At 31.4% G+C, this 22,093-nt stretch overlaps 1 protein-coding gene and 1 long non-coding RNA gene across 5 annotated transcripts in view; one reads left to right on the forward strand and one right to left on the reverse strand.

The window, feature by feature from the left end:
• Window positions 1-22,093, reverse strand: part of LOC121114993 (uncharacterized) — a 181,626-nt gene that overhangs the window by 118,983 nt on the left and 40,550 nt on the right. The gene's annotated exons all lie outside the window — the stretch shown is intronic.
• Window positions 5,060-6,431, forward strand: LOC139905001 (uncharacterized). Its single transcript, XR_011779398.1, has 3 exons — window positions 5,060-5,197; window positions 5,547-5,756; window positions 5,812-6,431. It is a non-coding gene; the product is annotated as an uncharacterized lncRNA (long non-coding RNA).

A 22,093-nucleotide genomic window follows, 5' to 3' on the forward strand; every position in this document is an offset into this window, starting at 1 on the left:
TGGTCTTTTTAAATTTATTCTATTTTATCCTTTTATATTTTGAAAAATCGAATAACAAATAAATGTATTTTTCTATAATAATAAAAAAGTTCATTTAAAACAAATATTAGTAATAAAAACGTCATCAAAAAATTATGTTTTCATAATTTAAAAAACGGGGCCTTCTTTTATTTTCTAAAGAAAAAAGGATTTAAAATTGTTCAATTATAGTTTGACACTACTTAAACATTTAGAATAATTGTTTATTTGCTTTTTCAATCTGATGAAAATATATTGAATGATTAATGTTTTAAAATCATCCTTTCTTATTTTACATATATGTATATAAGATAGTAAATGAGTTAAAAATTAAGTGTGCCGTGAGATGTGATCACTCCCTGTATATATATATATGTATTATATAAATGAAGAATATTTTATTCTTAAAATATTTGTACACATAGAGTAAGGTATAGAATTTAATTCTACCTCAATTTAAGATTTTACCTCTTTTTGACAAAGTATAATGTATATTCTTCACTTTAAATTTGTGTTGTGTCGACATGAGTCCAACCAAACCAAACCAAGTTGACAAATTTAAAGAGCGGAAAAGGAGAAAAGATTAAGAAGTTAAACGGTTGTCCACTGCCCATTCATTAATTTATATCGAATAAAACACTTTCAGTGTGTGCTGACTTTCTGTATTAATGACCTACTTTTCATTTACTAATGCGAGAAAATTGTTTTATTTTTATTTTATGAGCACCAATGAGCTGATATTTTGTAGTAACTTTGAGATCGTGCAATTCGTTACAAAACGTAATATCGGTCTAGTTTGTCTTCTCAAAGATTAAAAAAAAAACTCATTATAATTGTGATTGCACATAGGATCACTTAGGGGCACTACTAGGGTGGTTACAAGGGATCTTCATTGCGGGATGTTGGGCTTTTTAAACATTTTGACTGAAATTACCTTTTTTTTTTAAAGACAAATTTTAAAACCAGTTGACAGAAATGCATATATGTTATGAACTGTAACGAAAAAAAAAAAGTCAAAACTGGTATAACAGCCACCTGTTTTAAATTTGTCTCCGTATTCAATGGTCAAATTCAGTTTTCAAATTTATAATAGTTTCAAAATAGGAAAAACGGTTAAACAAGTTTGACTGTACATTCATTTTTGACAAAAAACGTTGCACTGTTAACAAACTTGATATCATAGTAGTGCCAGAAAAATCAAAACATGTTCATGAGGTTTAGTGATAGAAATCAAGCCAATTCAATAAAATATTACTAAGTCGACTTGGGTTGTTTCCAATTTAAAAATATACTCATCATTTCAGTCGAGTCGAACTGAGTCAATAATTGTTCGAGTCGACACAGCACTAATTAAAATAAGAAAAATTGTCATTTTACCAAATTTATAATATACTTATGTATATAAAGGAAAACTGCTCAGTATTATGGCTTTTTATAAGGATGGAAAGAAATATTGTGTTGAATGCTACAAAATTTGTCAAATATGGAATTTAAAATAATATTTTTTTCTCCTACCACCTTTTTCAACAATAAAAAGACATTTTAACTTTCTCTAAGAATGAACTTGATAATTAAGTAGAATAAGATTATATATAAATATAATTAATCATTAATTATGTATGTACGTATATTGCAAGTCACATCATGTTCCATAAGGCATTTATATACATAGATTGTTAAGGGGGTTATCACATCTTGCATGCGTGTTTGTACGCGCAAATTATTAATAAGAACTTTATATATATTATAATCTTCTAGCTTTAAAAAAAATCGCTATCAAAATGAAGAAATTTTGTGATTCAAAACGTTTCTTGTCTAGGGAAAGAAATGACGACGTTAATAATTTTCATATATCTAAAATATGTATCATGGTATTTTACTCCTACAGACATGACAAATATATTGATCCACTTCAAAACTATACAAGTATATATAGAGATAAAAATCGGCTATATTTTGGAGTTGGCTAGCCAATGAGTGAATTTATTTTTCCTAAGCTGGTGTCATCATTTATTAAATTACGGGGGAGTGAACAGTTCTTTTCTACTACATACAAAATATCATTTATATATGCAAAACCAGATTGAACATTTGCGTGTGTTCATAAGAGATGGAGATTAACTATGAGGATTTTTGACGGAGTTATGATTGTAAGTCCATCTGGGACTAAGAGTAGAATTGAGGGTCGACATCGGAGTCATACTTGTCTTTTGTCCTTTTCATTTTCCTCCTCCCCCTCCCTCCTCGTCACAGTTGATCGAATGAATCTCCATTCCTTAAATTGTCAGGGTTACCATGTTGATTTTTGTTTTCTCTTTTAAACCATGCCCAAAATATTCCTGATTAGCATCAATGTGTATATACGTTTACTATAAGGCCCCACATTTGTAGGAGATATCGGGATCCCGTGAATAATTAATAAATACATGGAAATTTAAAAGTTTCTTTTTATATTTACTTGAAAAATTAACACATTTTCGCCTGGTCTTACCCATAGATTTTCATTTTATCATTATCAGTAATAGTGAGCAGGTTTGTTTGTTAAGAGCCTTCATGGATCCCCTATTTTTTTTATAACCCAATCTGATTAACAATAAAAACTAAAATAGTAAGTGGTTTTTGGTGATGCTGGAGCTGTATAATTGTGAAATACACAACCTGACCTGTACAGGGCTAACATTCAACTTGGTATGCATATACCCGTATAACTATAATAAAATGCAGAATTTTCTGGGAAAATAAATATTTCCTGGTAATTTCCTATAGGTGAAATCACGGGTGAAAAACCTTTGTGTACACACATGAGAGATGTGGTTACTCACTTTAATAATCACGTGTTCTCTTTATAACTCAAATTTCTCCTCTCTATTTTGAATATAATATAAACCTAAGACATTATAATATATATATAAATCGGCAAAATATATTTGACAATAAAGTGTATAAGATTACGAAGAAAATATCTCATTCTTCTGTTTTGTTGATGAGATCATCTTTAGATAATTCATTATTTGAATTTATAAAAAAAATCAAATTATTTTTTCATTTGGAAGATAATTTTTTTATCATAGGTAAGATAAAAAGACCTCATATTTATTTTAAATGGCATTACAACTAATCTTAAGACTCGGTCAGAGACCGTATTTTTCTCAGTTATATCTTAAGTGGATGTTTTTTTAATGATTTGGACCAATATTCGGTCCAAATTGCTGTCTGAAATTGTGGACGAATCTAAAAAGAGGTGATATTTTTTTTCTTTTTCAAAAAATAATGCTGATTAAAAATGTTTACTTTTTTTTTGTAGGACCGATCAAAACGGACTATTATTTGTGTGGACCGAATTTCAGTCTTACAATAATTATGCTCTTAAATTGGTCTATGATTTCCGGACCTAAATTTCCATACTAATTATAACATTCATTTATCTCATCGCTTGTATTTATGTTTTTTATCCAAATAATACCACATTCACAATTTATTTTTGATTTTTTTAAATTTAGAATCATTGTAAATAAATAAAGAATAATTATATTTTATTTCTAATTTTTGATACATTGTCTATAAAATTTTTTTTTTGAAAATAACGATATTTTGCCACTTTTTCAGTAACGCAATAAATTTGTAACAACCAAAGGACTACAAATAATGAGTCGTATTTTTTCTATTTAATAATATTCCATTAATTAAAGACATATTTATAATTCCAGCCATGATGTTTGGAGCCCTGATTTTTTTTGCAATATTTGATAATGCTGGGAGTTTGCTTAAACATAAAAGTGTTCACTTCTTGTCTAAATTTGATTTTTTTTTTATTTGAAGTTTTAAATAAGTTCAATAAATTTTTCATTCTATTTTCAAGTATTATAAGGCCTCCGTTACTTCTCAGGTATTTATATAACTTTCTGCAGAAACAAAAATATCTTTCTAATACTTTGTGTGTTTCATTTAATTCATTAGTTTTTGAACTATTAAAAATTCTGGGATTAAGTATTGAAGTTTCAGTGAATGTTTTATATACATCTTATTATTTATCCACCCAAACAATAAATGTGAAAAAAGGAAAGGCAAGAAAAATGGAAAATGTCAATAGGTCTATAAAAATATGTCCTAGAAAACAGAAGTGGTTTTTTTCTAATTGAAAATCTGAACAAACTGGCCGATTTTTAAATGCGGTTATCATTATTACTTAATTATTGAGAAGGAAATATCTAAGTATAAAGTAATAACTAGTGGGTGTGCTAATGAAAGAGGGAGAGTAATCGTAACAGGTTTCTCGGGAGTGCTTTAGTTGTATGGGGGATAGGGGGTAAGCTATCCCTCCTACAATGAAAGAGGTATAAAATCATCTCTTAATCATTAATGTAACCGCCCTTAGGAGCAATGATGGCTTCCAAGCGGTGGCAAAAGGCCTGGTACCCTCTGCAAGATGTCGTCTTTTGTCATGTCGTCACAGTAATGGCTGAAAGTGGCTTTAAGTGGCTCGTTGTTTGGATAACGGACACTTGCATGCAAAATTGTCAAAAAAAGAGTTCAAAAGAGTTTCGCAACAGAGGAAATGGATTTCTTTTATTGCTGGTATCAAAAGTGGCCTCTTCATCCTCACAAGGCTCTCTACACCTACTTTTTTATAGCTCTAGGGACAGTCTGGTGTGAAACCCCAAGATTTCTTACGTGTGCCCTCATGGACTTGAGGAGATTGGCCTAGGTTGTTTTCTTTAACACATTCGGATCCAGTTTGGCCTTTTTGACAGAACCCTTCTTCCTTTCCAACGTTTCAAATTTGCCAACGGCGTAGATGGTGGTCATGGAGACGCCCAACTGCTTGGAGTACGTGAATGGAAATTCGTCGGTAACGTTCAAGTGTCATTTTCTCTGCTTGTACGTAAGCAAGAGAGCTCAGGTTTGTTTTGCTTTGTAATTAATTCCTTTTGCTTAATATATCATTTTGTGTAATTTAATATTAACCCTTCCTCTAACTTTAATCAATTTTTTTTTAATCTTTCATTATTGATATACTTTCACTTATAGACTATATTCACATGTTTCGTTAAAATTGAAGTGTAATCAACTGTATTTTTTTAATAGGGGGGAGGGAGAATCCTCCGAACCCCCAACAATCGTAAACAATAGCTGACCATCCCCCGTTGTTTGATTTACTACTCAATCACTGGTCATATGTGTAAGTCCTTGTAGGACTCTGAATATAATTGAGGATCGACATCCGTGTAATTCCAGCCTATATGTCCTTAATATATAAGCTGTGGGATTTGTGTGTATTTATTTTCTCTCACAGTTGCTTGCAGCTGATATAATAAAGCATTACTTCAACTAGTTACTCTTTTCCCGAATATTCGTCAAATTTTCAGAATATCCATGTTCATTTTCGTTTACTTTTATTTCTATTTCAAGACATGTTTCAGGCATCCCTGGAGATGTGAGATTCTGTATAGAACATGTCTTGTTTGATAATAAATTATCCTGTACAGTTAAAAAAAAGTAAATATTATTTTCTCCAACTACTATTTCAGACTACTAATTCACAAGTTGAAATATGATTTTTTGCCTACACCTCATACTTTCTCCTTCTACCTCGAAATTGGAGACAGCGACAATCCTTGCAACCTTTTAATAATAAAGAATAACAAAGCGACGCTTCACAAAAACGAAGAATATATTATCAGAGTAGTAGTTGAGGGATCTCGACTCAATCGATCACAATATCTCGAATAGGATTCCATGTAGGTGTACTCTATATTTTGATTTATGTATATTTATAATAATTTTCTGTTTCAGGAGTTAATGGATTTGATGACATAGAAGTTGATCTCCATGATCCTTATTATGTTCATTCTGTTATTATACAACATACATTAGTATTGTATATATTATGCGTACCCGCTATCCCCCATACAAGTAAAGCACTCCCGAGAAACCCGTTACGATTACTCTCCCTCTTTCATTAGCACACCCACTAGTTATTACTTTATACTTAGATGTTTCCTTCTCAATACTATAATGTACTATAATGGTCCATGGTATAAACAAGAAAAAGCCGTAGTGCTTTACTTAATATGATTAAATGTACTCTGGGGGCATTCCTCATTCTCCATGCAGTTGTCTTTATGCAGTTTCAACTATCCCCTGTCGCTGTCACTGATCCTGATAGTGGCATATGTAACAAATACAAAGAGAAAATATCCATTTTAATGTTAGAGTGGCTAAACACCCCAGGAAAGTACTTGCATTAGGATTTAAAGTTAAAATATCTATGTTGTAGCTACATAGATTTCAAAACTATTTTAATTTCTAATTAGTACCTTAGTACCTCTACGAAACTCTTTACTATTCAACTCGTGTTCTCCTATTTATTTTTCCCTTACATTCTTCAAAAAAGTATATAAATTACTATCTGGATGTGCTTGAATAAATTTAATTTCTTTAATTGAACGTTTAGTTGAACGAGTTTTATTTCTATCTATAATTTATTTCCTGCAGGTTTCAAATTTCATATGTACTTAAATAGTAATATACTCTTCCTATAAAATAAGTCAAATAAAAACATATCACTTAGTGGATAAATTATGTAGATTGATTTATGACTACAATAATTTTGAAGTATCTTCATTGACTTGTACTTATACAAGGCTTTTTTAATTTATCAAACATTATTTGTTGAAATGAGTATTGTATTATTTATTGACTTGTACTTAATTGATTAATATTACAATCTTTAGACTGAATATGTATGGTAACACATGGCGCTATTTTTTTGTACATTCACATCATTTTCAATTAGTACCAACCTTTAAAATACAACTTTCAAAATTTCACAACAATTTGATTTTTAGTTTTTGAGCTATTGTACTCAGTGTGACGCTACTTTTGTTATTTTCAAAACAATGGACCAAAAACAATATCGTATTTTAATTTTATATAGCTTTTTTTATGTGGTAAAGTACCATTCAAGCAAAATGACCTGAAAGCGAAATAAGGACTCCTTTCCATAAAGTAATTTTTTAAGCAAATTAAAATATAAATTATAATAATTTTTTCTTTTTTAAGCCTTTAACTTTTCAGCACATGTGTTATATATGTTGTGTTTAAGTATTTTTAAGTATTATTATTAAATATTATACTTCTAGGATGACATACCTATAAACAATAGCACTAAAATTAGTAATTTTTGAGTTACTACAATTTGGCACTCAACTTACGATATACAGTATATGAATTGATAAAAAAAAACATGGTTTTTGCTTATAAAATCAAGAATTTTTCAATGCAGATTATATATATTGGTATGTCGAATTTCCACTACAATAAATCATCACTCTAGTGACGTCATACGTCCTCTTTTTACACTGCTATTGAACTTGTCTACTTTATCTACGCTCATAAATGACGTTTGAGTTGTCAGTGAAAAATTGATTATGTTAAACTATTAAAAAGCAAATTATTTACCCAATATGTGCTTAGTTTGGAGGGGTGTCTATTGCACTATTTCAATGGCTTTCATATATAAATATTAAATTGTTTTAGGGTTTTTATTCTTTTGAAAATTTAGTATTTTATGCCTCTAACAAGATGACCGACTTCCAGAGTGATGGAAATACGTAAAAACGCTCCATATGCCTACCTGCGTGTTTAAATGTTCTTTAACATGACATGTTACCTCTCCCAGTTTGTAGGTTTCCAGTGGACACAAAAAACTCAACTTTCTAGTGAAACAAAATTACTCATTAAAATCAGAAATAACTGGCACTATGCTGAATAAGTCAAAATTCAATTGATTTTTTTTTTTTTTTTTTTTTTTGGCTATCAACTCAAATCGTGACATATTCTTGTTTAAAAAATTAATTAAATTTTATAACTTTTTCATCAAAGAGGAATAAATTACAAAGACACGTTCGATGATGTGATCTTTATTGACTCTCTGAACCTTTTATTTTTAAAAAAGGTTATAACTTTTATAGTTAGATGATTAAGTCATTCTTCTCAAATAATAGATTGAGGAAAAAGTAATTTCGTATTTTTCGCTTTAGAAGTGTTATAATTATCCCATTTCAGCCAAATATGCCCCGTTTTGTGCGATAACTTGCTTTCAACGAGAACCCAAGTTCATAAGGCCTTTCTCGTAGAAACCATTGTCCCTATTGGTAAAAACTCGGACAACCAATTTTCAAAGGCCTCTATTGAGGCCAAATTTGTACCATAAAGCGCGTTAGCATTGACAGGAACAGGTGGCAGTTACTGGATGTCAAGTATGGATTGTAGGGGGTATACATAAGAACTTCTCATCTGAGCTCCCAGAGCTTCTGGTGTGTCATCAAATATGTGTGTGGCTTGGTGTTGTTTATGATGGTCTTGTATTGACCAATACTGGCCGCTTCTGTGAGATTGCCGTCTTCAAACGGTCGAGTTATTCACAGTAGAGGCAGAACATAGCGGGGGGAAATCGAACCACTGTCGTACATCAAGAACCGAAAGACTATTGGCCTCGTACACATAGCAAATTTTCTTGATCGCTTTCGATGCATTTTTCAATTTCACTTTCAGGTAGCAAAAATATAAAATATGGCGAATGTCTTCCTATGAGACCTCCATACTCGACACAATATGATTCCCAACTGAACTGGCCAAGCGCAGTATTGTTCAAAAGGCGTTTGTATTATACACTCCCCTCTTTACAACACTTTATCGTATGGTCCGAAATGATGAATAATGAACAAGATATACTATGTTAAAAAAAGGAAAGAAATACGAAATTACTTTTCCACCGACCTAATATTGAAGAAGTGTTATTTATTTAACAATAGGGATATGTTCAAGGCTAGAGAATAACTAGTTCGAGTTCAGCCGATGAAAGTTTTAGCATATGGCAATCTCCATTAAAAAGAGGTAGTAAATAGGCACGAAATTTTCTAGTAGTTAGCCAAATTATCTAAATCATTCTTGCCAACTGTAGGATTATTCTTTCTTTCTTTATCTGGATATTTTGATTTATTAGACTGGCTTAACCTGAGTTTAGTTGATCAATAGTCAGGAAACTAATAAAAGTAGCCAAATCGACAGCTGACAAAAATGCCAATTTAATTTAATTATATATATTTATTTTAAAAAGTATTTTGTTTTTTAAACTCGAAATTAAATTATTTTAAAATTAATTAACCTATTAAAACTCAGACATCACTAGTTCGGTCAAATTTAAAGGCTCTTCATAATCATCTGATTAAAATGGTTATTGAACATTTTAAAACCGTAAACTTCTTTTATAATGTGTACAATGTACATAATCATGTGAAGAAGAAAAAATAAAAATAAATTGTCAATTTTTCCAGATAGGCCCCTCATAATGTGTGTGATTTAGTTATGTTTACATCACGATTTTCTAATTTAATATGCAATTTTTCTTTACATAAGTATATGAAACTTTTTGATAATATAAAAAGTGTGGAAAAAATAATATCAAGTAAATTTCATGGATATAGGATAACTATGTTTGTGGAGTTGTAAAAAAATCTGGCCTTACTCGTATGATAAAAATTGTAATTGAATTGGAACATTATTTTTTTGTTTTCCCTCTTCAATGAAGGAAGAAGCAAAGCTTGTTCCTTCTGCCAAAACATTATTAAACCTTGAAGAGATTTATTGTACCACTATCCTAAAGTAGCAACAGTAGTACAACTCTGACGTTTAAAAGTAGAAAAAAGCTTGAAAGACAGTTTAACAGAAGTTGACTAGGTCTTAGGAACCAGTCCCCATTCTCCAAATGCTTTCAATAGAGAAGCGATTCTAAGAAAAGTTGAAGAATTTGCTCTAATATTTATATTTAATTTCCTTAGCCCCTACCATTATTATCCGTGATTGGACGATTCCAAGAAATATCCCGATGCCGATTCTTTAATATTTTAATTTAATCTTTTAAAAATGACATTTTTGCTCTATATTTCTAAGAATTACAATTGATAAAAACCATATCACCTTTTTATTTAATGCCCATAATATTTGCATTAAGTAAAAGAAGATGATCCCTCTGCTTGGGGAGCTTTTTCCTCGGAGAATTTTCCCAGGCCGAGTGATCCAACGGCAAACTTTCCCAAAGCAAATTTTCCATGGGGGAGATTTCCCTTGGTCCAATCGTCCCATCACTATTTATTATTATAATTGAATACTAATTGAAAATGTAAAGAGTGGGGTCTCATGAAAGATGGAGGCTAACTCGGAAGTTTTGTCTTGCTGTTATTAGTGTAAATCATCAGAGTAGAATAAAATATTGACCTTGAAGTAATGCCTTTCTATGTTCTTCCTAGCTGTGGAGTTGGATTTGCTAATCAAATAAAACATCATGTGATATAAGTTACTCTCCTCACAAAAAAATTATATATCAGAGTTATTATGTCATTTTTCAATTTCTTTTTTTTTTTTTTTTTAAGATACTGAAGAGTATGTTTTTTGCAACTCTAGGAATAACGACATGTTTACTCTATATGATCAAAACTAAATCTATTTAGATCGAAGTTATACAGTTTGATTAAGATAGTATACTAAGCAATCAAAACTTAGTTTGCAATGTAATCTACATGGTTAGATAAAGTAAAAAGTAATTTTGTCCATCCTTACTTAATGCTACAGCAGAGCCACTTTTTCTAGGATTTTTAGTCAAGAGTTACAATAAATATTTAGTTCAATAATCGTTTTTTATTTAACTTTGATAAAGGAGAAAATTTCATCTATACATGATGTCATTAGTGACCTATATTTTGGAAACAGGGAGTCAAAGTGGATCCAATTATGTTACTTGGTTATAAATCATGATTGTCACAACATTAATATATAGAAACAGTTTGTATTTTGTATTGTTAAATACAAAATATCATTAATTGCGGTCCAATTTATAGATGTGTCACTTTTACTTTTTGGACACAATTGGAGCTGTTTCGGGGAGAAAACATGATTGATAAATATGGGGACTCGATACTTGCAATTCAACTTGTACTTCACTCCATATTATGAAGACTTACAGCTCGACTTGAACTCGAAAGCTAGTGTATACTCATCTCAAGAAAAGCCTTGACTCGATGGACTTAAAATAAGCCCAAAAGAAATTGGAGGACTCGAGAAAAATATTCCAGGACTGAACTTCTGAGCAAAGAGTTGAGACTCTACTTCGACTTGTGAATAGTCCAGTACATCTTTCTTTTCTAATACATTCAAAACTTGATTAAACATTTTTGGATACATATAAAAGTAGATAAGTAAATGTTGTACGCAGAGTAGAATTAGTAATTTCTTTATCCTCCTCATCCCTCGTCACAGCTGATTGTAGTTTATCTAAACAAACTCTTGACAGATAAGCTGCTCTCCTCCAAAACATTTTTCAAATTGTGAGAGACACCATGTTGATTTTTGGTTTCTTTATCTTTAACATAGGCCAAAATACATACGATTTGCATCACTGCGCATGGACTTTTTCATGACTGTAGTCATTTTTGAGTGAATTTATTTTTCAAAAAAAATTGAAGAAAACGAACGATAGTTATACTAAAAAAATAAGAGTAACTTGTGTTTGTTCAGAAATCCATTAAAAATATGTATGTATGTATATTATTGAAACGACTAATAATTTTTCAATTGCTTACAATCAATCATAAATACATATTTGTCTGTACATACATATATTACTATTATACGTATGAATGTTTATATAGTGGGGGAAAATATGAGGAAACGGAAAAAACTTCACTCTGTACATACATTGTATTGTTCTATAATAAATCAATAACTCGTGGAATCATCATGGTTTAACGATGGTACATTCTACAGTAAACTATGAAGATAAAACAATAAACCCTTAAAATATAAAATAATAGTAAAAAAAGAATAGATTAATTTATTGTTTGTCAAATTATCATAGTCTAAGACAGTGTTTCTCAAAGTGGGAGCTGCAGCATACTGGGATACAGCCTGACTGTGCCAGGCGTGCCCCCAAAAAATTACTTTTTAAGAAATTTTATTTTTTTTTTTAAATTGTACTTGGAGCTGTTTACATTCCCATGTAAAAAATGAATTGGAGATCCAAATCATGAAATTAGTTTTAAGGCACGGTTACCATATTTTAATTCCCCAAAAAGAGAATCAACGATGGTTTTGGGAGGTAACAAGGGGGATTGTGACATTAAAAAAATTTATAAATATTAATATATTTTGAATTTTGTTTATTTTGGACCGCTTTTACACGTTGTAAAAAGAGGACATGTCAAAGGAAACGAGAACGATTAATGGTCTGCTTATTTTAGCATACTTGTAGAGGAATGTGCTGGATATGTTTCCACTGTGCGTACATTCTGTATATAAACAGCAGCAACGTTTTTGACCTCATATCCTGAAATATCTCTTGACGAGTTATTTAATCATTACTTATTTCCCATCAGAGTATTACGCAGAGTCTCACTGGGTCCGTGATCCTTGGAGCTCAAGCAGACTAGAGGAGTGCAGAGGACTCGTCACTCTCATTATAGCAGCAACTGATAGAGATCATAGAAGATCAATCATATTGAAAGTGAACATTGGAGACATGGAACTGGTTAGGTTTTGGATGTTTGTGGAAAAGGAGATCAAGAGCAAGTACAGAGTCTCTCAATTGCATTGTCGTTTATCATCTTTTTTGTATATCGGATGCCTTGTGATTTTATACATATTTGAAAAGTACCGGGATTGGAAAAAGTTTGAGAAACACTGATGTAATGTACTATCTAAGTAAGTAAATTGAAACACAAACATGGAGGAGAAAATATGTCTAATTTCCAATGCCATTGTCTTTACCTGACGAAAGGTGTATGAATTTAATAATGAGGCTTTAAGGAGAGAAAACAGGCTAAAAAATATTCAGCTCCCAGTGGTCCTGCTTCGAGTAAATTTTACATCGTGGCTTTCATAAACATTAAAGGCAATTGATTGAAAGACCAAAATCAGTATTGGTATTTCGATTCACGTTTGTACTTCTTCAATTAATAAAAATAACTTCAATTAAAATGTCGTTCAGGTCAATCCAAATGTAGTTACAGAGGCGTCTATAGGATTTTCTTAATTGGGGTGTGTGTGGCTCCCAACAAAGTTGACGTCATAAGCAGATCAATACTTTTATAAGGACAAATGGTGGTACAAGTACTTGTTTGAATATCAATTTAGTGAAGTACTGTTTTAAATGTGTCAGTTCCCCGAACCCATTACAGTACCGTTATACAGAACAATACTTTTTAGTATCAAGTTTAAATCAATATATGTATTATGCTTTCTCATTTAATCCTTTATGGGTACTTAAAACAATTCAATTTAGACACCACATCTGTTTCCATACATACATATATTTTCTAAATATATGCGTGAGTATGGCGTTTATAAAAATTACAGTACAGCTATATATCTGCCAAATGTGCTCTAATTAATATATAAGCAATAAGTAGATAAATAAACACATCAAGCTAGGCAATCATTCTCAGAAGGATGATGGTATAAGTGGGAACTCCTTTTTTCATACTGACATAGTACTTAGGTAGCATTTAAAATAAATGGCTAATGAGAAAAAAGTACTAGGGCAATTATATTTACAGTACTCTACTTAAATACAATATATACTTATGAGTGTTGTTCGGTGTACTGGTACTATAGTGGTACCGCCATATAGTTTTGATTGGTCCCAGAACTATTCCCCCGCCCTTTTAGTCTTCTTTTCAAATCGGTCCAAATTTTTTAACAATTCAACAGTCGTAAGGATAGGTTAGTCGGTGATTCATTACTACAGCCCTAGATTTCTTTATATTTTCTTCCCTCCTACTTTAAACATCAGGCATCTCGTCTCTTTGAAAGAGGATATTATATAATTTCAATAGCTGAACTGAAGTATTTACCATAAAAGACCGATAAGGAACAGTCCTAGAACTGATAGCTTTAATCAGGACCGGACAGATAAGGCAACTTTTCTACATAAAAAAATAGCCAACAGATGACGTAACCTCACTACAAATATATACCTCGACATCTTGAATATAACATTTCAAACAACTGGCAAATCTGAAAAGTTGAGAGATACGCTAATAATCATCACATCTTTGTGTTACAAAACAGAAATATATGTTAAAATAAAGCTAAAAAGCTGAAATTTTAACTCAAGGTATTTCATTATAATGGTTACCTTTAGTAGAAATTTGGTCTGGATTGAAGTCAAAAGTGATATCAATTTTTTTTTTTAAATGTATAGGGCAAACCAAATCTTGTCAAGTCTTTCTTTATCAATAGGACCCATGGGACAAGTATATTTAATAAATGGATAAGAATACAAATTATAGAGACTACTTATTATTAATTTCTAAGGATTTTAAATATAGATAATACACATAATGAATGAAAAGAGATTACGAGAGAGTTGAGTTGGGATAGAACACGATATAAAGCGTAGGGAAAAAATGAAGAAAGAAGCAATAAATTTGAATTAAAGCGATTAATGAGAATGAGGAAAAAAAGGAAAAAAAGCTATTTAGAGAGGCCATTGATTTCTTCGTTAATTTATAATCATAATAACATTAAATAATGATAATAAGAGCAGAGCTCAACTTAAGCTCAAATGAATGTTGAGTAAATTAATAATAATGTCCTCTTTTACTCACACATATTTTTTTATTGATATTAGGATATTAAATAAATATCTTTTATAGTATAAGGGAGACTAGGAACAATGTTGACGCTAAATGTTTTTGGCTTAATTATTCAAAGCTGTTTTAACTCAGACACGTCAAGTTTAAACACTAAATATGCTTACCATTGTTTAAATCTATTCTCTAGAATTTTGAAATGGTATGCCCTTCATCCCCTCCCAATCATTTTTGCATTTCTTACACATGATGTACGTTCTTTATTATAGCTTGTGTTTGCAATTTCACAAATCCCTCATATATATATACGTACTTTATATATTACCCCTTTGAAGTTTCCCCACAGTTTGCATTTGAAGATTACCCATCAAATATCAAACAGTCCCCGTAGGCAGAGGCAAAAAACTATTGAATTAGAGTTGGGAATTTAACAAAATAAACTAAAGAACCTTTTTTGAGCAATGAATGGCTAGACTTTTCATGACGTGGAATTGTTAAATTTCAATCTATTAGAGCAGATTAAGTTATAATTATATTCGTGATCAACTATCACTATTAAATGTAAATCATATAAATTCACTCTCAAAAACCTCTTTTGAATCTGTTATGTCTAAAGAAAACATAATTGATGTGAAGTACAGGGTCGGTGGACAAAATCTGCCGCTTCAAAAAATAACAACTACAAGCTTATTTTATAATATTTATTAATAAAATAAAAACCAATATCTTTATTAGGATATAGAGTTGCTATCTATTTAATGTAGCCGCCGTCTGCGGCCAAACCCCGCTCAATGCAGCTACGAAACCGAGAACAGGTATTTTGGATCTGCGCTGCTTCTATCTCACTGAATTTCTCCTTGATGCAGGTGATGAGAGACTGCTTGGTGTTATAGGAGGAGCAGTTGGTCATGTTCTTCACGTAGGACCAGACAAAGTAGTCCAACGGGTTCAAATCCGGTGATGAGGGAGGCCAAGATGAGAAGGGTACGAACGCAAAAACATTGCTTTTCAGCCATTCTTGCATCCGCTTAGCTTTGTGGGCCGGAGCCGAGTCCTGCTGCCACATCCACGGCCTGTCGCTGATAACAGACTTGCCATGGCTCTCATGGAACGCTGGGTGTCCTCGTCGATGATGTCCTTGACCTTGTTGATCAAGGTGACGTCCTGGACAACCCTGGTGCTCTTCTCCTCCTTCTTCCTGTCAACAACGTCCATCGGATCCGATGACTCCTCCACCTGCTTCCTGAGACTTCTGATTGGCATTGACAGAAGGCCAGAGATGTCAGCATTGCTTAATTTCATGTGATCACTAAGCATAATCTGAAAAGCAGCGCACCTACGATCTCTCTCATAGAAAATAATAACTTTTCTTGGGTAATTAAAATGATGCTATCGCTACAAGTGGTAAACAATAACTGAAGCCTATGACCCGGGAAAAATTTCAACACGAAAAACAGACAAATCAGACATCAGCTGATGGAGTAATGTCGTCTTTAAAATGCGGCAAATTTTGTCCACGCACCCTGTACAGTTATTAGTGACGTGCTAAGAGTAAAACTCCTCAATTTTTACTTGGTACATCAAAAACTCGGCTTGTGTAACTAAAATGCTATTATTTACTCGTCAAAACTTGGGATTCTCACTTTTTATTTTTCGAGTACAATACAGGGTTGACCTTATCTAGTGATACACTTTTTATTATTTTCAATTTTTCAAGAGTAAAATTAAAAGAAGAGGTTTTGTGAAGAAATTTATTTAACAAAATCATCTGAAAAGACTACTCGACACGGCTTTTATTCAATATGTGAGACCTCAGCCCTAACAATTTACTCAATATGAGACCTAAATCTCTTGCAGGTCTTGACTATGTAGTCACACTCTATCTTGGTCCACTCCTTCCTGATGGAAGTATCAACAGACTGGGCACTCCTGTGAGTAGTACCACACACCCTCTCCTCCCGACACTCCTGATGTAGTAGTCCAATGGGTTTGTGTCTGAAGAGGAGGGCGGCCACGGGTTGAATGAAAAAAAAGTTTTCCCCGAAGTTTTATCTGGCCCTACTTTCTTACCCAGAAGTTCGATGTATGCATCTGCATTGATTCGCTCTTTCCTCTCCACAAAAATGGGAGGGCAGACTTTTTCCGTGCTGCCCATAACGCCAAAGACTTGGGTTTTTAAAAGATATATTTAACTTAATCTGCGACATTGTGTGGTTGTTCATCCTAGAAGGGCATCCTGCGTGAGATAAGCTTTAAAATTTAACTCCATTTTACTCGTTCTCGTTTGTTTTGTTTTTAATTGAGTCGGAACTTCACATTAGGAATTTTGAGGCACAAAACTTATCTTTCGCCGAGTTTGAAGAGAATCGACGAATAAATTTCCGATTTATTTAGATTTAAATTAAGTGTAGCACTAGATAAGATCAACCCAGTATAGTATGTAAATCTGCCTAAAACGACTTTCTTTCTCTGAGTAATTTAGAATTTATGTATTTTCAGGGGATACACCATGTAGAAGTGTGTTGGGACTGTAGCCCCTCCCACCCCCACCCTCCAGATGTTTTTTTTTACTGTCGCCACTATATAAAAACATTATTTTTAATAAATAAATAAAAATGTCAAAAACTTTTATGTCTTCTAAAAAAAAAATTCTGTAGACGGCCCTGCCTTATTTCTGTCTACACACCAAAGTTTTCAGAACGGTTTTTTTATTCGAATTCAAAAAGTGTAGTGTCCATACGGGAAATAAATCTGCTTAATCCAAACCAGTTAAGATTGTTACTCTATCTCATTGTAGTCTTATTACTACTTAATATATAAATTAAAACAATTTTAAAATGTGTGGTTTTTTTGTTTTGTTTTTAAACATGAAAATACCCGAGAAGCCAAATTCAGCTCTAAGTACATCACTAGTAGTTATATAAAATAATAAAGAAGAATAAACAAGATGAGGAAAAATTGAAGACCCTGTTGAAACTGTCCCCTTTGAACTGAACGTTCCAATATCTCAAATTTATTCTACATGAGTGCGCTTTAATGTTTCATAATAATATATCAACTCATAACTAAACCATCAATAATACAAATGATGTAAATTACCATAAAAAGAATGAAAAATGGACTACATTATTACAAAAATATCATTCTTCACAAAATTACTTTTACCTGTTAAATGAGTTTATATACAAAAATTCAAAAAAAGACAACAAAAATTATTAATCAATATCATGCAATTGTAACAAATATTTGATAGCTTTAACTTTTTGATGTTTGAGAAAAAGAGCCCGTTGCAACGGGTTTTCTTTACATTAAATTTAATTTACTAATATGACTCATTAAACGGGAAGAGATACAAAGTGTAGATCCAATCGGAAATTAACTTCTCAAAGAAATGCTTCTTTGAAGAAAAAAGAAAGGTAGATTCATACGTTTTGTACAAGGAAGAAGAAAAAAGATTTGTTATATACGCCTTCAATCTCAATTCTTAGACAAATGATGCTTCGACAGATGGAAAAAACCAAGAATTGAGTAATGACAACAATAATAAATAGAAGTCATTAAAAAGTATATCTTCCGTCCCCAGTTTCCATTGATACAGAAAAAGAAACAAGAGACAAAAAAAACACCTTATTTTAAAGGAAACTTAAAATATTTTGATAGAGGTTGAAAACAGGGCAGCAGAGTCGGAGTTGGTGCCATTTTTGGAGCAGTCGGAGTCAAGATTTGGAAAATTTGTACCGACTCCGGCTTCAAAAATTATTATAATTTATGTAAACTAAACTTATTCATAATCTAAGGCTGATATTGAGTATTCCTAATGGTTACATTACATTCTATTTGGTTTTATGTGTTATTTTATATGGTGAAATGTATTATAAAATGGTATAAGGCTAACGCATTGATTGAAATGTTGGTAATCACTGGACTAAGCACTTGCAAGGGTGCCAACAGTGGTGGAATAGTACAAATAGAACGTCATGTTTAAAAATTTTAACCCCCCAAAAATAGAGATTTTTGTTTATTTTAATATATAAATTTTAAATCTCCATTCGAATTTTATTAATTTATAAATTTGAATCTTGTTCGAAATGCCTTAGGGCAAATGGATTAAGTTGAATTTGTGTTACGTTGTATCAAACGTGATATAATTATTCTGGAATTTGGCCATCGTTTTAAAGACTGAAAAATTGTTTTTTTAATAAGAATAATAGATCTTTCTCCTATAATAGAAATAGTTTAGGTATTAAGTCATTAGATGAAGTTTCCTTACTTTCTTGGAAATTAATTTAATAACTATATCAACAAATACACCTCGAAAATGAATTCGCTTCTGGTCTATCATGCAATATCCGACGTCAACAAAAACACTCTACATATATAAATAAGGGATTTAAGTATTATTTCCATTTTGTCCTTCAAGAATTGTGCAGTTATTACCAATATTTGATTCATTTCTAGTAACACGTAGGACCGTGTTTCTCGACACAGAGTTGCGACCTAATACTTGATCTTGATCCTCCTATACTTTGGTAGGCTTATTAAAAATATAAATGATTAATGAATATTTTACTTGTCTCTCAGGTACATGAATAAAGACCATTTCAACCTTGATTGAAGAGAAATAACATTCATACACCGGGTGGTCCATCGAAATCTGAACACTTAATAATTGAATAAGTAAGCTAGCACTGGGACGCCATGACAGATGACTACATCTTCAGCGGGTCCCAGGTCTTCCATCACCTCTTAGAAGCCATCATTGTCACTAAGGACGGCTACATAAATGATTAAGAGAGGCAGACACATATATATTTATGGTAAAGTATTGATTTTATTGAAATTATATCTTACTTAAGTTTTAAAATTAAAAGTGTTCAGATTTTAATGGACCACTAGTTATATTAGGAATATAAAGTACTCTTTAAAGTATCTTTTATTTTCTGAGGACTTAAACAGTACTCGATATTAATATTCAAGGTCTTGAACTTGTTAGACTTCATTTGGACTTGCCGTATAAGCACTTTTCCTACTTCTGTTGATTAATATTTTCAAAATATATTTTGGTGTATTCAAACAAGCGACAGCCCTGACAAATATACGCACTAAATTTTCATTATAATGAAGATTATTGTGAAGGACATAAGATTTACACATATATTATATAGTCATAAAAAAAATATTTAAAATTTTGACAAATAAAGTTATGATATGCTTAAAAATTCTAGATATCATGTCAACCAAAAGTCATTTGATCTCTAAATGGAATTGCTTGACTTGATGAACAATAAAAATGAGTCTTGATCTAATGTTTATGAGAAAATGTGGTTCTCAGTACAAGAACTGTTGAACACACGATGTGTTATTCTCTATAAAGCAATCATATTGCATGCATTTTCCCCTATGCGTGGCTCCAAATGCACTTTAATAATCTACATACCTGGATATTTCTATAAATATTTACGATATTGGTCAAATAATATGATGAATAGATTATATTTATGTATATGAGTATATTTTTATGATCATAAAGATATTCTATTTTGCACGTGGATAGATAAACAAAGACATACTTGATCAAACATGAGGTACATAATAAAAAAGAAGTCATAATGGACTCAAATAGAATGACCATGTCAATAAATACACACATCTCTAACAATATATTTAAGTGTGTATATAAATTGTTATGGATTTGCTGACTCTTTGATTTCTGTTTCCATACTAATTAAAGGAGCTTCTCTATACTTATGAACAATCAGAATACAAACTGGGAAAAGTTACGTTAGCATAAAAAATGGGATCATCAAATTTGTTAGGGTTGTATCGCTCCTTATTTGGAGCTTAGAATTGGTCCCTTCCCGTCTTGTTATTAGTCCTTGAAAAACATTCCTAATTCTAGAGAGTCTTCTATACCAATCTAAATAATATCAATGAAATATTTTTAAAGTACCTCAATTTATCAATTGAATGAGTTAAGCAGAACTGTGGTCGGTCCTTTAAGAAGTTTCAAATTTTAGAGTGACCTCTACATACAATGCATAATTTTTCCTTAGAGGACATTAAAGTATATAGTCATTTCATTTTGCATTTGAATTTCTTCAGTAAAACTTTCCATATCTGTCATCTTTATAACTATCTGAACAAACAAAGTGCATGATAAGAATCATTTGTCATTATTCTTAATCAGGGTTTAAATAAATAAATTATTATTTTATAAACATTGGATGTGTACTATACATGCGACTCAATATAAAATTCCTGTGTATATTTGTCATCTGTGGATTTATATACTACTCATATCCAGAATTAGTGCTCTGAGCGTTAATTTGGTGAACTCAGACTATTTGTATTAAGTTGCATTAAATAGATAATACAACGCCAGCTCGAGAAAATGGCGCAATCAGCCAACTACCAATTAATTTTATGTACTATAGTATTTATTTTTTTCCAGGAAAGGTTGAGATATGCAATAAAGTCAATGCTCTATTGTCATAATACAGCTTTCTGAGACAATCCAAAAACCAATGTTCTCTCTTCAGCTGTTTTCATCAGTGGATTCCTTTTGATTTACAGTAGCAGGCTTGAAATATTTATGAATTTGAAAGGATATTCATTCTTTTGTGTCAGTCCTCATTCAGTCCAGTCATTGGGCCAGTCCTTCAAACTGTTGGTCCTTAAGACTCTCAGTTTTAGAACTGATTATACAAAGAATAAATAATGTTTCATGACGTTATCAAGGATTGAACTAGAACTGATATGCAGGACTAAGGTAGACCAGGCTGAGACTGAATTGGAAGGGACTGAAGTTTTCAGTCCTAATAAGGACAGACACAATACTAAGACATAATACATCTTCTCATGTCCGAAGATACTTTAGAATTCCAAAACTTTGCATTGCTACCATAAACTTTATTGAAGTTTTTTTTTCTTTTTGAATAAAAAGGTTTCTGGTCGATAAAAAATATGTCGTGGGCAAAGCTATAAACCAAGTGATAAAATACTTGTTAGCTTGACTACACAAAAAAAACTCGAACTATGACTTTCTTTATCGTTTTCCTTCATGACGTTTATAATTTTTCTTCCCTTCGCAGAATTTATCATGTTAATTCAATTAAAAGGGTGAGTTCATGGAGACCGCGTAGTTAATAATAGAGTAATATTTAATGTGTCTAACCAGCAAGCAAATTGGAAAAAAAAATTAAATAATCCACTGCTGTTCACAAAAGTTTAATTTTATTCAAATAAATTACATAAATGAAATATCAAATATTATTTTTTTCGAAAAACATTTCAAAAATCCACAATTTTTCACAAAAAATTTAATTCTTTGTAAAAAAATTTCAAATATTAAATTTTTTGCTCTATTGTATAATTTCCCCGAATGACTTTTCTTAAGAAAATATTTTTTTTTTTTTAAATATTCTTGA

Source organism: Lepeophtheirus salmonis, chromosome 3, assembly GCF_016086655.4.
Source record: "Lepeophtheirus salmonis chromosome 3, UVic_Lsal_1.4, whole genome shotgun sequence".
In the NCBI taxonomy this organism is placed as follows: Eukaryota; Metazoa; Arthropoda; class Copepoda; order Siphonostomatoida; family Caligidae; genus Lepeophtheirus; species Lepeophtheirus salmonis.